Source organism: Protopterus annectens, chromosome 17.part0 (assembly GCF_019279795.1).
Source record: "Protopterus annectens isolate FY-2018-M chromosome 17.part0, PAN1.0, whole genome shotgun sequence".
Taxonomy (NCBI): domain Eukaryota; kingdom Metazoa; phylum Chordata; order Ceratodontiformes; family Protopteridae; genus Protopterus; species Protopterus annectens.
In genome coordinates, this window is record NC_056751.1 from 467205146 (window position 1) to 467219319 (window position 14174).

Here is a 14174-nt window from a genome sequence, read left to right on the forward strand (position 1 = left end):
GAAGTGGGACCACAGTTGCAGTGCGCCACTCCCTGGGTACGTATCCAGAGGTAAGACTATGATTAAACAGCTGTCCTAGCTGTGGGTTTAATTCCTCGTTGAGTTCGTGGAGCACACAGCCGGGGACACCATCAGGTCCCATGGATGCTGTGTTTTTTGCTTTGGAGAGAGCAGTTCTCACTTGGGCATTGGAGATGTTTGGGGGGCTGCAATCGCTTGGTATAGATATCTCTCCTTTTGGGGGGGAGGAGGGAGAGAAGTTTGCACTGAACCTGTCAGCCAGTATGTTGGCAATGTCTGTAGGATCAGTAATCTTCACATCATTTTGAACTAGTTCTGAGCATATCTGGGAGTTTCCTCCCAGGTTTCTAACATAGCTAAAGAAGGCCTTATGATTGTCTTTTGAGTCTTTAGCTATTTTTCTCTCAAAATTTGCTTTGGATGATTTTATGAGAGCTCTTAGTATTTTACTTATAGTGATCAAGGGTGTCTTACCTTTTAAGGATTTTGCTCTATCTTGTAGTAGCTTCCTCCTTTTGTTGTAGAGTTTGTTTATGGCTGGGGTCCACCAGACTGGACGCTTGCCTTTGGTACAAAGAGTCTTTGTTTTGCTTGGGATTGCCTTATCCATGCAGTCCTGCAGGTGCTGGTAGAAGGCATTTGTAAGTGATTCAGCGGCTTGAGTACTGTTTTCCGGCTCGGGGCCTTAAAGGAGACCACACTAGTCTTTAGAAGTGTGAAGTCGGCTTCGAAGTTCTTTACTGTGGTCTTTTATTTCAGGTGGGGTGGGATGAGGACCTCCAGTGAGATTAGTTTGTGATCTGATCTCACCAGTGAGGGTATACTTCCGGTGTTGAACATTGTGCTCCCATGTTCGTGATGATGAGATCAAGTATGTTTTCTCCTCTTGTGGGGATGGTGACTAGTTGTTCCATGGCATTTGAGTTTATGAATTCCAGGAACTTTTGGGCTAGGGTGTTTGGGCTTGAGTAGTGTTCCCAGTCTATATTAGGGTAATTGAAGTCACCTAGTATGATGGTGTTTGGTGATACATTTATCCCCTCTAGTGTTTTCAGGAAGGCCATGTGAGGTTCCTGAGTTTGTGAGGTGGCCTGTAACATGCTACAATTTGCAGAGCAGTCTTGCCTATGGTTAATTGCACCTGGATGGTCTCCGATGCATCGTGCGTTGCCACCAGTCTTGAGGTGTGGGTGTCCTTGATGAATATGGATACCCCCTCCTTTCTTGGTATTGTCCGGATTTTGGGGCGGAACACATGATAAGAGGTAAAACCTGATAGTGCTGGGGTGCTCTCAGGAGCCTTGAACCAGGTTTCTGTCACTGCACAGACATCGATGTTCTCCATACTGAGAAGGGTCTCGAGTCGTGCATTTTGAGATTTAGACTTCTGGCATTGAGCAGCATTACCCTTAGTTTTTTCCTTTTGTGTTCTAGGGTGGTAGGTTTAGAATTTGAGCCTGGCCTAAACAAGGCACTATGTGGGTGGCAAGAGCCTTTGCCAATATCCGGAATCCCAGAGGTGACAGGTGCAAGCCGTCCCTCTTGCGCAGCGTGGCTTGTCCAGCATGTCATCCCAGGCAGACAGACATTGGATCCCCTTTGAATGATACCAGAGTTTAAGCCAATTGTTAAAGCTGATCATCTTATCTCTGTATTGTGGCATCATTCTTGGTGAAGGTAGGATACTGCTCAAGGTCAGGGTCATACCTGCCTGGGCTACATAATCAGAGAGCTCCTCAATGTCTCTTTTCATGTAGTCCAAGGAGTGCGTCTCAGGTCGTTTACACCAGCATGGACAATGACTGAGTCGTATTTGTACCTGCTGTTGAGAGACCTGAGTGCTTGCGTTATGTGGCGGATTCTAGCGCCCGACAGGCAGCTTACTGTGACCTTCTCCTTACTCAGTCTGGTGAGCGGGCGTCAGTGTGTCTGACTATGGAGTCACCAATGACTAGTGTGTCTGGCATTGTGTTTGGCCTTAAGGGCTGTGACTGTTTGACACTCTGACTGTGAGGTCTATGTGTTGCAGGTGTTGTGTTCTGAGGTGGTGGTTGTTTGGGTGTCTGCTTTGGTGGCCTCTGCTGTTTTGGTAGATTTTTGATCAGAGCCGAGTATGTCTTTGTGTGTTTATGTGTATGATTTGAGGTTGTGATGGTACTATGTGAGACTGGGTCTATAGTGTGTGTGGTAACCTTCTCCTCCTGACTGGTCTTGCCAGTCCTATGTTGAAGAGCTCAGCCTCCAGTTTGGCCGTATAGTTGCATCTCTCGCATGTATTTGTGTTTTGTGGGAGGAGGAGAGGGTTGTCTGTGTACATGAGGCAATTGTAACATTGCCTCAGTATTCAAAGGTTCACCAGCTGAGCAGGAGAGGACACTAGCAACTGATCCCTCGACATGCTAGAAGGACTAGACAAAAAAAACTTTAAAAGAGATTCCGGGGGACGTGGGTGACCGAGAAATGGTGGTTTGCCTTTTGGGGTGCTAACTATTAGACTGCCATATGAAGGTAAGAAGTACTGTAGGAGGAAGTGCTAGGTGTAAGATTTATAGAAAAAGTCTACTTGGAGTCAAGTAGAGATGATCTTTTTAGGTATTAGAGAAAGTGCTAGTAACAGGGATGCTTAAAGGTAAGATTGAAAAGAATGCACTCTGCAGTGTGCACTAGAGAAGTTAGATATGAAAGTAGATAACTTGAGTTTTACCTGTTTAAAAAGTTAAGGTTTAGTGGAGAGTTACTGTTTTAAGACAGCAAGATGGACTGAAAGGGTGGTTACTTTTGTATTTTGGTACTATGAAATACTGTAGGATGGCTAATAAATTTAAATAATTGAAGGGTGGGATTTCAAAAGTGATGGTTTTGTGATTACTCACATAAGCCAGTGAAAGTAGAGAGAAATGAGATATATGGTCAGATTAACATAAGAGGCGGGCAACTAGAAAGACAGTGGTATTTAACAAGACAACTTAAATGGGTGGGAGGGCGGAAAAATTCTGCCTGACTCAGAACAGAGAGCTGTGGTCTCTTTTGAAGTTTTAATATGCTGTTAAAACAGAATGCAAGCAAAACACAAGGTAACGAAAACAAACTACAGTATTCAAAATATAGAAAGGCAATACAGAAATACAAAAAATAACAGCAAACTAACCTTTCCTTCACAGCAAAGTGTAGCAGAGTCTGGATGAGCCTTTCTGGTAAAGCTCTGAAATGTTTTAGTTTACTCCTTAAATAGAAATTTTAGTTCCTAGCTCCACCCCCTCTGTTAACAAGTGATTAACCTTAAGTGACCTCTTCTGTCTTATGAATGAGTCCTTAATTAATCAGTTCTTATTTCTGCCTGACTCAGAACAGAGAGAGCTGTGGTCTCTTTTGAAGTTTTAATATGCTGTTAAAACAGAATGCAAGCAAAACACAAGGTAACGAAAACAAACTACAGTATTCAAAATATAGAAAGGCAATACAGAAATACAAAAAATAACAGCAAACTAACCTTTCCTTCACAGCAAAGTGTAGCAGAGTCTGGATGAGCCTTTCTGGTAAAGCTCTGAAATGTTTTAGTTTACTCCTTAAATAGAAATTTTAGTTCCTAGCTCCACCCCTCTGTTAACAAGTGATTAACCTTAAGTGACCTCTTCTGTCTTATGAATGAGTCCTTAATTAATCAGTTCTTATTTCTGCCTGACTCAGAACAGAGAGAGCTGTGGTCTCTTTTGAAGTTTTAATATGCTGTTAAAACAGAATGCAAGCAAAACACAAGGTAAAGAAAACAAACTACAGTATTCAAAATATAGAAAGGCAATACAGAAATACAAAAAATAACAGCAAACTAACCTTTCCTTCACAGCAAAGTGTAGCAGAGTCTGGATGAGCCTTTCTGGTAAAGCTCTGAAATGTTTTAGTTTACTCCTTAAATAGAAATTTTAGTTCCTAGCTCCACCCCCTCTGTTAACAAGTGATTAACCTTAAGTGACCTCTTCTGTCTTATGAATGAGTCCTTAATTAATCAGTTCTTATTTCTGCCTGACTCAGAACAGAGAGAGCTGTGGTCTCTTCTGAAGTTTTAATATGCTGTTAAAACTGAATGCAAGCAAAACACAAGGTAAAGAAAACAAACTACAGTATTCAAAATATAGAAAGGCAATACATAAATACAAAAAATAACAGCAAACTAACCTTTCCTTCACAGCAAAGTGTAGCAGAGTCTGGATGAGCCTTTCTGGTAAAGCTGTCTCATGAAAGTAACGCAAACATGGAACACACACATGCACACACAGACACACTGCTACCCACCACATACAAACAAACCTTCCTCCACTATGTATGAGCAGGTGGGCAAGCCCCTCTACACCCCCCATGTGGGTGTCTGCACCCCCACACCCCCCACTTTAATATTCTACCTCCTAGATCGCACAAACAGACACATAATGCAAACCCACACCCACACATTACAGTCCCCCAGGAACACACACCACATTCAGAACACACACTTACACACACTACAGCCCTCAGGAACACACTTACACACAGTAACCTACCTGAACCGCAACACCAGAAGCACTGACTAAATGTCCCGTAACATCGGGATTTTAAACCTCGCGCTTCTGGTGTTTCGGTACTGTGGTCTTTTGGACTTTAAGCCTCGTGATTACACGCATTGGTATGTCAAGCAGTCAGTATGTGGTAGGTATCCCATTTATATGTACCTCCATGGTTATGTAGATGTTGTTAACCTATCTATATCTCTACATATACATGTATATCCCCATATATCGACTTATCTCTCTCTCTCTCCCTCTCTCTTTTATATATATATATATATATATATATATATATATATATATATATATATATACATACAAATAGAGTGAGAGAGAGAGCATACACCTTTCATTGGGTATTTGCCGGTTTGTCCTATTTCCACACATTCCTACCTTTTGTGTTTTAACCTGTCAGTATACACAACTGCCGTTGGTACATCTCAGGTAGGTTATTGTGAAGGTTGTGTACATGGTTGTGTGTTCTAATCCTGGCAGTGGTAATTTTACCTCTCAGATCAGGCGGAGGTAGTGCAAAGGTGATTAACGCACATTTCAGCGGTTGTGTGTTCCAAATGTTTATTATTCTGTGGAATACTACCTATATATGCAAGCTGTGGTTAAGGTATACTATGTAACATGTAAATCATCTGAGACGATTCCTGTCATGGATACTCCCCATTATTTGAAACTACATCCCTGATTACATTATACGAAACCCCTCACTAACACTCCAGGGAATCCTTGCAGAGTGGGTGGGGAACAGTGGATACACACACCAGGGATCCCACAAATGGCTCTGCTCCACAGAGGGACAGTTAGTTAATCAATGGGGTGTCGACAGCAGACACTTTTTGGCTATGCTTATGAGTGGCCTCGGGCAGTTAGGCATGTACCTACCTATGTATCTATGAACCTAGACATACAGTATGGACACATGCTGATAGCTTAATTTACTGTTCAGGTATTGAGTTACCTTGTGCCAATGGCAGTTGTGTGTACAATAGTTGAGGGCTACTTATGTAGGATGCACACAGTAGACCACCTATACATGACAATTTACAGGTGGTTGTGTGTTTGTGTGTGCCATCCATGTTTGCTGTGTGTGCAGGTGCAGAAGGGTGTCAGTTCATAAGTGCCTACACTGTCAGTGTGTGTGCTATACGTTCCCTCTTTGCCAAGGCATGGGCACACTGGGCATGCCTCCGTCTGCCTACTGGGGCTGGCACAATGTGTTCATGGTCTGAGTCCCTCTGTGCTTGTGGGACCCTTGGCAATGGTGGTGGGCTGTGAGGGCCTTCACCATTCTGTCCCTGCTGCAGCTGTTTCCGCAGGTACATATTGTGTAGCATGACACATACTATGAAGATGTGGGCACACGTGCCTGGAGAGTACTGCAAGGCTCCACCAGATATGTCCAAGCAACGGAACTCTGATGTCAGCATCCCAAACACCTGCTCTATGATGATTCTGGTTTCTGCATGTGCCTGATTATGGCATTCTTGCGTGGCTGTGTGTGCATTTCTAATGGAAGTCATCATCCACGGTTCCAGTGCATAGCCAGCATCCCCATCCCCCACTAGGTGGCCATATGGGATGTCACCCCTGTCAAATACCTGATACAGCTTTGAGGCATGCCAGATATGGGACAAACCAAAACCAAAAGGAATCACTGCTCCAACATAAACCAAAAACACTAAAAAGATGAACAGTTCGGAGAAAGCACAAATACAATCACAAATCCTTGATCCACACAGGTTACTTTAATAAAATTGACTCTTCAGTCCACCATAACAAAAAGAGAATAAAATGACTTTGCAGTCCACTAATGCGATTCCACAAACACTGCGTTTTCATTTAAACAACTTCATCAGATGGAGACAAATGCATACCTACACATACCACTCCTTATATTCTCTTTCAGATAATTAGAGCAATTAATTAATTAAAATGAAAAATCAAACTCTTACACATTTAAAGGGCTAGAACATAATGAGCATTCAGCACATACATTAAATACAACGTGATACTTAATTCTCACACTACAATCCTACTTGTTTCATAATTTAATATAAAACTTAACAAACAATAAACAATAAAAATAAGAATGCATCCAGCTGCCTGCTTTCTTGTTTTGTACTTTCACAACCCAGGATTGTGTTGCAAAATGTGTTATGTCGCTGATCTACTGCAAGTTTGCTTTGTTCTGCTGTGACAGTTCTCTTTTCTTTGCAGTACGGCACCTCCCCTTTCTTGTTCTGCAGGTAGCTGCTAGCAGCCTTGTTAGCTGTTGTCAATGGCCCACTGTGAGTTCCTAGGTGTTAATTACTCATTTGTACTCCAATTACCATGCTGCAGCATTTCCTTATTGTTTTCCTGTATCCTTCCTGTTTCAGCTATGGTGCGCACCGCGCACAGCCATTTACAGGATTTCGAGTGCATTTTCATCCACGTTCACATGCACTTTTGGTTACCTTGTGTGCTCTCTGCTAAGCAAAGCTATGGCTACTTCCACACCCCTATCCTGCGGCTTTGTTTAGCAACAGGCAACCTGGATTAGCAATGCTCCAATGTGCTTACAGATACGGTGGTGCACCCCTCTCTTGATGTCATGTTTACCTCCAGGCCAAACCTCTGTGTTGTACCGCTACACTGTGTGGTACATTCTTACGCCAGCAGGGAGTTTGCGATTCAGTATTACTTGACTCATTTGCATGGCATTGACTACTAATTCCTAGTTACCGCGCAGAACACTGTCACAGACCCTTAACAACCCTTGTGCCATGGTTGTGATGTAGCATGCGTGCCGTTGACTATTATGGGGAATTCATGAATTGTGTTACATTGCAGTTTTATGACATCTAAATATATTTTTATTGTGATCTCATTTGCGCACTGATGCACTGCAATTTTACTTTGCGTTAGTGTGGCCATGACATTAAATGTTATTTTTTATGTGTTGTGCATTTTTTTTTTTATACCATTGGCTATATATTTAGCCATTGGCATATATTAACATTATAATATGTAAGTTTGGTCTGCTTTCATTGCTCTGATTTTATGCTTGAAAAAATGTAAACCGTTTTTTGGTTTACATTTCTTCATGCTTACACTATGCCTACACCACTTCATGAATCGCTATATACCTTCATTTGCATGCTACACTGCTGTGCATCAGGTAATTAGCATACATGCACCAGAAGCTGCGCAGCTCTGGCATACGCTGGTAGTGCATGTGGAAATAGCTTGTACCAGAATCACTCAGCGGCCATACTTGGTATTAGATCGCCGACACTACTCCGGCGCCTGGCGCAAGCTTAATGAATCCCGGGGAATATCATATCAATGGGATGAATTTTCCAAGAGAACACTGGTAATTGAAAACACCTGCATATTGCCATCACTAGGGGCTGACTGAAAGATAATACGGTGAGGAGAGGGTAGTTTTGTTTCAGTCTGTGATTGCAGAAGAAGAATTGGGTGTTTTTCCAGCTTTGGTGGCCTAGTATATCATATATTTATTTATTTGTTTTATTATCTATTATTTGTTTACTTTGTTTGTTTGTTTGTTTGTTTGAATTTGTTAACCAGGATAGAACACTAATTCACATGGGCATTTTACAGGGGTGAAAGGTAAGAAGATAATGGCTGATGGAAGACCTGTACTTGTGGATTGGGATTTCTCAGAGACTACTGTGTAGTGGTGGGAATAGTGGGAAGAGTCTTCAGCTACCATAAGTCTTAACAGTACATGATGAGGTACAGCTCTTCATTTCCAACATTTTGAAGGTACGTATCTCTTCTGAATGCACACCCCAGGTATAACACCCCAGGCAGCAATGGACAGGCTGCAAGAGTTGTTACAGTAATTGGATTAGCTCAGTGAGGACTCTATAGCAGCTGAGCAGGATAAAAGGTTAGACAAGAGGTGTACAACCTATTGTCTCCTGTCCAGGGAGTTGTAACAGCACAATCTATTCATTTGTGCTGAGAGTTAGTTGATATACTAGGATTGTATGATAGCTCAATGTCTACATGATAGGGAATGAGATATATGTGTGCTCCAACTCACACCTGCCATTCCCAGAATCAGCAAAGAAGTCTTTAACCAATACAGTATTTGTCAATGTGATGACTCCATGTGGCTGATATATTGAGGCTGAGGCCCGAGAAGTTTTGCCCCCAAGGCTGAGCGAACTGTAGTCAGGCCACTTAATTTCATCTTTCCCAACCTTTTTCTTAGATTATGTTGCTGATAATTGAGCCCTAATTATCTGAGCTGATCATGGGGCTTCATCCCTCTATACCATGTGACTGCAATGTTATTCATAGGTTTGATAAAATGTGTGTTGTACAATGTGTGATTTTAGCAGACGAACAAGAAAAAACGGCCACAAGGTACCAAAATGAGACCAATAACCAAATCTAAGGTACCAATAGACCAGAACCCAGCTGGAAGCCTTTTAACACCAATTTAATATGTGCACAAAACACACAGTAAACACATAAACGCAGACAATTAAAATACTGCATTTTCGTTTCAAACACTTCATCAGATGTGGTTCTGAGGTAAATTGACAGGTTAAATATCTTGCTAGTGAACAGATTGACCAAGAAAAACATTCAATTAAGTTAAAGAAGGGAAAATTAAAAACTCCATAAGAAATAAATTCAACACCAGTTTAGAAATTAATGTAAAACAATACTTGCTCCCTCTAGTGGTCTAATTTGAAAATCGCAAGCCTGATATAATAGATACTGTTAGTATCTATTAAAACATACAAATGTAAAAGCATGCAAAAGATTTGTATTTTATTTTATAACTTTGCTGGCCTTCATTTTAAAAGGGGTACAATGGAAGTGCTCTTATTCAAGCCTGGAGGAGAGGTAGCTTGTAATGTTATCTGCCACCAAAGTTCTTTATATTCTATTCTCTCTTCCCATTGTCCCTTTCTAGCATCTTTTTTAATACCATCTAAAACAAAAAATGTATAACTAGAATTGACAGAGGTTAATGAATTTTTATAAGGGGGATTAGTTTCCTTTCTGTTCTATATGTCGTAATGATGTTCGTATATCCTTTTTAATTTACATTTGTTTGTTGTACGTAAAAGGAGTGACACACCTCACACAATGCTAAATAAATAAGTCCATTTGAGTCACAGTTAAAATAGTTATTACTAGTTAAAATCACATTTCTACTATTTAAACTTATTTCTTCCTTATTGATTATATATCTGCATTGTGAACACCATCCACATTTGTAAGTGCCCAACTTCTTTCTAACATTTACCTGTTTTATATCATTTTGTAATGCATTTTTCAAGTTTTGGGAATTTTTATATACAAATGTCAGTTCCATGTTGGATATTTTTTCCAGGTTTGTGAGACTAACACATTTTTCCCACTCACATCTAATGATGTTCCTTACTATAGCACTGCTAGCATTATATTCCAACACCATTGCTTTACTGTATTCATCCATTTGAGGGGGGTCATTCCTAGTGTTGTCCACAAGTAGTTGTCCCAGGATGGGTTTGTATTTATCACTCCTACCTTCCTGCACCTGTTTTATAACATCTTCCAACAAATCATTTGGGTAACCTTTTGCAGAAAACAATCCTTTAAGAAAGGTACATTGCTTCATAAACTCTTTTGTATCAGAGGTCATTCGACATGCCCTTACATACTGATGATAGGGATGTGCACTGTTATAATGCAAGTATGAATTAGTGAAGGTGCTTTTCCTTTGCACCCTTGAGTTAAATATGTTGTTTTCTTTATAAATTTAAATGCCCAAATATTGTAATATTTCATTAGAAACATCATAGGTGAACTTAAGAAATGAGGTAGTTTTGTTTAAGAAATCAACAAATTCCTGTATTTTGTTATTATCTACCCAAAAGACACAGATGTCATCCAGGAACCTCCTATAAAAATTCCAGCAGTTCTTGTAAATAGAGTCTATAACATATTTTTCCTCCCATTTAGCAAGAATTATGTTGGCATAGGTGGGCGCACATGCTGCGCCCATCGCTACACCTCTAATTTGATGGTACAATTCCCCTTTGAAATAAATGAAATTGTATTTTAGAACTAACTCCATCAAGTTGAGGCAAACCAACCTATCATTCTGGGACATTTCAACCTCCTCATAGAGGATTTCTTCTAACATCTGCATTCCTTCGACATGGGGTATGCTTGTGAATAGATCAATAACATCAATCATAATAAAAGTTAACTCTTCCTTAAATAAACCTCCAGTGACATCCTTTAACAGATCTCATGAATCTTTTAAAATATTTTTTCTTTTCAACCGTATATTCTTTAATTTCAAATCCACAAATAGGTCTCAGTGGAGGGTCCATTTCATTTTTGTGTATCTTGGGTATTCCAAAGATTGTAGGGATCTTAGGTTTGTCCACTTTCAAATAATTGTAGGTGTTAGCATCTATTAAACCCTCCACCAGCATGTCTAGAAGGGCTCCATCTATTCTACTGTATGAGATGTTGATTTCATTTCTCAAAACACTTTCATTTTTATCTGTATCCATTAAAATTCCATTCATTTTGCCTTCATGTTAGGTTGTCCATCAGTACCGTTCCTCCCGCTTTATCCAGTTTCATCACCTTTATATTATTATTCAGTCTAAGCTCATCCAGTACTGCTCTTTCACTTGCACTAGTATTATTTTTATATCTAACTTTTGGGATGGGTTTTCTGATTTCATTTTCTAAAATACATTCAAATTTTTTAATCTGGGGATGTAAGCGGGGGTTGAATGTACTTTTCCTCCTAATTGGTTTCTTGGTGTTATTATCCTGAGTGAACAGTAGTCCTATATTAACTTTCCTAATGAATAATTTCACATCAATTAAGGTTTTAGTTAAGTCCCCTTTTCTCAAGGGTATAAATTTCAAACCTTTTGATAACAGGCTAAAATGTTCATCTTGTAAATCAATCTGACTGAAATTATAGATACTGTAACTATTTTTTGAAAAAATTAATTTATTGGTTTCATCTTGCCAAATAAGGTCATTTTTTTTCTTCTTCTAAGACAGGGTGCAGTGTATCAGTACAATCTAATACCTCCCCCTCCCCCTTCTCCCCCCTCTCGGAAAATTCTGCTGTGGGTAAAAATTACCATTCCAGTTTCTAATTCATTCAGACCTTCTTAAAGGTTCTTCATCACCAAAACGGTCTAATTAATTTACCCGTTCACCTACCTGTGTGTTCCTTTTTACATTTTCATCCACCATGTTACTCAAATTCCACTCATAGTCCCTTCCAAAATCAGCTCTATTTTGGCTTGGGATAGCTGATGTTATTTTTATATTCATACATGTCCCTCTCTAATTTGTTTTTATTTTTCTCCTCACTAACTCTTCACATTTGGAATCAACATCATCCCTAATGAAAAAGTATTTTTTCTTTTTCGCTAGATATGGTAAAAATTAGGTCTTTATCTGTTCATTTAATGTTTCTATCTCCTTGCTAATAATTTCCTCCTGTCTATCATTGTCTTTAACCATAGCCTTTAAAACATCCAAACCATATCTGTTAAAAATTTCTAAAAGTTCTTTATGATATAAACTGTCAGGTACCACATTGTTTGGGTATTTATATACCCTTAAACCTTTAGGAACAATTTCTTCAACTATACACTGTTTCAGATATGAATTTTCAATACCAAGTGTTCTGTATTTTAACAAAAGCTTAGACATTTTAACTAATTTCATTTCATAAGAATCATTCACTTGTAAATTAATTCCTGCATTCTCACCATTATTGTCCTTAAACTTGGCAGAATAACTCACTTGCAGCCAGTCCTTTAACTCCACATTCCCAGAGTTCAAAACAGCAGCAAAAGTCCTAAGGTTCTGTCCCGCCCCACTTTCTTCTTTAACCTAATGTTATAATTCTGTACAAAATGGTCCTCACTTGAATTAAATATGTAATAATTTTTAATCAATTGTTTTATACAGGTTTTTATGGGTTCTAAAATGCCTACTGTATTGGTTTCAATTTTAACTTTTATTTATTCATTAATATTTATGAGTATTAATGAGTCATTTTATTGAATCATTTTATTGAATGGTTTTATTTGTCAATCTGTTCACTAGCAAGATATTTAACCTGTCAATTTACCTCAGAACCACATCTGATGAAGTGTTTGGAAACGAAAACGCTGTATTTTAATTGTCTGCGTTTATGTGTTTACTTTGTGTTTTGTGCACATATTAAATTGGTTTTAAAAGGCTTCCGACTGGCTTCTAGTCTGTTGGTACATTGGATTTGATTTAGGTTTAGCAGATGATAATGGAGCTGCAATGATTTTTGTATAGTGAGTGCTGAGTAAGTTCCTGCAAGCTTACAACCTGATAAACTAACTGGTTGTTATTGTAATTTGGACAGTATTATATGCTTAATTGATTAGTCGGTGGGTGTAGATAATAAGTAAGCCATCTTAGAATATTGAAAGGCTTGTTAGACTAAAACTCTTACTATTAATCGCTGTTCTGTTTTGTTGCATGGGCTTGGAAAGTGAATTTTTGCAGTAATATGCCATCTCACCTCAGACATTAGTAAATTAAAAAGGTGCATTGTTTTATTGGGGCTATGTTATATCCTCGAAGGCTGTAAACAGTGAACGCTATCTACAGCGAAAATGCCATGCAACGAACTGTAAATACTGAGATCGCACTACAGTGAAGATCAGAATATTTGCCCTTTCCTCACTGTAGTGTGATTTCAGAGTTGGTATATATAATTAGTGGGGGGTGTAGGAGGTGCAGCCCCCCACAATATCAAATTCGATGTACGGCATTTTCGCTGTAGATAGCATTAGCTGTTTACAGCTTTTGAAGATATAATATAGACCCGTTTTATTGGTAAAGAAAACATACTATGCAGTGCCTTAGTATGTAAGGATAGTGAGCTAAAGAATTAAGGGAAATGACTTATAGCTATGTGAGTGGCTGACAGAAGAAAAGGAAGATGGGAGATGATTTTGTTTGCACTTCTAAAGTTGTTTCTGAATAGCTGTTTAAGCATTAAACAAGCATTAAGCAAATTCACACCGGGGATCACACCAACAGCACTACTAGATAGGGGCCAAGGATACTAGCTGCTAGTACAAGGGTCTAGGGAACTACTAAAGGGGCGGTGAATATCGCACAACATGGCTGTGCTAATATATGCCTTTTGGGCAGATAGCCCAGTACCAACCCATAAACCTATGAACCTATTGTATTGCCTTTGTCTTAATAGGTGTGTTTATTTTTGTTTGTCTTTCACCTGGGTTGAGAACAGCATCTTCCCCACTGTTTATATTATTATTATTATTATTATTCTTGATCAGATTTTAAAAGGGAGATTTGTTGAAGCAATACTTGTAAGCTTGAGAAGCAATGCCATGGCCCAATGATCCAGAGTAGTTAGTGTTTTAATGTACTTGGTGTTCCCTGAGTGTGAATTACTGACTTATGCTTGTGAACTATGTAAGATGTAAAGGTTAAAGGTGATGAATATTACCTCTCAATGGGGCTATTGCATTACATGAGTGTGCTGCTAAGGATGAGATGCTGGGAAATCGAGATGCTGACAGTCAGCATGCT